Source organism: Echinops telfairi, unplaced genomic scaffold, assembly GCF_000313985.2.
Source record: "Echinops telfairi isolate 266 unplaced genomic scaffold, ASM31398v2 ScPeMD7_443;HRSCAF=831, whole genome shotgun sequence".
Taxonomy (NCBI): Eukaryota; Metazoa; Chordata; class Mammalia; order Afrosoricida; family Tenrecidae; genus Echinops; species Echinops telfairi.
In genome coordinates, this window is record NW_022104341.1 from 74199915 (window position 1) to 74201767 (window position 1853).

Consider the following 1853-nt stretch of genomic DNA (forward strand, 5'->3'; position numbering starts at 1 on the left):
ATTTAGACCTCTATAAATGCTGCCTTTTAAACTCTATTCTTCCATTGAGGGAGTACTTGAGTGGCGGCCCAATGTCCTTCTGCTACCTTAATACTAAACCTATAAATATAGGCTAATAGATCTATTTCCCCATCCTCATATAAATATATTTGCATATGTCCATGTCTTTATCTAGACCGCAGCTTTTCATAAGCCAACACCATGGGCTTCCGTGGCTGCCACGGTTGGGTTCTCAACCTGCCAATAATGGGGCCACTGCCGCCCAGGGTGCCCGTGGCCCACTTCCCAGGAAACCAAAATGGTGGCCAGGCGATGGCATTGGATGCCTTCTACTGCGAGCGGTCAACGAAGTCATCCTCGTAGAGATGGGACTGGGTCCAGATTGGCCTTCCCCGTTGGATGGTTGTGTCCGTGTTTCCATCCAAGGCCACTGAGAATGCCAGACCCGCCGCTGTGGCACCCACGCTTCCAACCAGAGCTCAGCGAACAACCAGGGGGCTTAAGGGGTGGGCTGTTTGCTCCTCTCCAACTTCCCCTTGCCCTGCTCTGCCTCCCGAGGCTGGGCCAGGACACTGTGGACTGTCACCAGAGCTCCTCTGCCCGTCACCCGCCAGCTTCCGGTTCGGTCACCACGGCTCCTTATCAGTTTCCATGTTCTGAGACTCCATGGAGAGGACACCAGTGATGTTAACATGTTAGCAGTATGACCATAGTAGCCATTCTAGTTTTTTAAAAAATGAGGAGCTGATACCAAGGGCTCAAGTAGAAAGCAAATGTTTTGAGAATGACGAGGGCAACAAATGTACTAATGTGCTTGACACGATGGATGGATGGATGGATGGATGGTGATAAGAATTCTATGAGCCCAAAATAAAATGATTTTTTAAAAAAACACCCAAAGCCAGAGAAGCACAGAAGTTGAATTACTTAAAGGCCGACTATTGATACGGCCAGGTACATCTCCCACTGTTCCGCGGAGGGGGTCTTCTCCCTGTCTTCCTGAGTGGGGGGTGAGAGAAAGGGTGGCTATTTCAGGGGGTGGCTGCCAGCCTGGGGGGCAGCGCAGTGTCTGCTGGGTGAGTGGATTATAGCTGGAAAGTAATTGCCCGTGAATGTGGAAAACCGGCCAAGTGCACACGGAGCATTTTCATGGCTTCCATCTACGAAACAAGACAAAGAGAGAGCGGGAGAAAGAAAGAATGATAGACTTTCTGATTCCAATTTAAAAAAGGAAAGAAAAAAGAGGAAGAAAAGACGCCACCCAGCAGCTAATTACTGACAGGCCGGAGCCTGTGCTAGCTCAAATGCAAGAGCTGACATGATAAAATGTTAGCATCTTGCAATCTGCTGTTAATAAAATGTAGCACAAAGGCGCAGAGGAGTTTTGCATCTGCTCACAGGATGCTGCGCAGCTTGGAAAACCCTCCCTTGCCCGCCTCCCTGCTCGCTTGCCAGGGCTGGCGTGGAGTCCCCGGTCCTGGGCTCCACCGAGGGACAGAGGGTGTCCCAGGGTGGCAGGTGGGCAGCCCAGGACAGAGGGTGTCCCAGGGTGGCAGGTGGGCAGCCCAGGAGGACAGAGGAGGGGCTGCCTGAAGCCATTTGCCAAGACGCCAGCCCTCAGCAGATGGGCGCTGCCCGGGCAAAGGCCCCAGGAGCGCTGGGAGCTCATTGTGCCAGGGGTGGGGGTGGGGGGACACCTAGCAGCAGCAGTTGTTGTTGCGGTAGTTGTGTGCCATGGAGTCGGCTCCAACCACCGCGACCCCTGCACCACAGAAGGAAACACTGCCAGGACCCGCCCCATTGTGTCCATCACCTCATCAGGGCCTCCCTCTTTCTCGCTGCCCCCCCCCCCC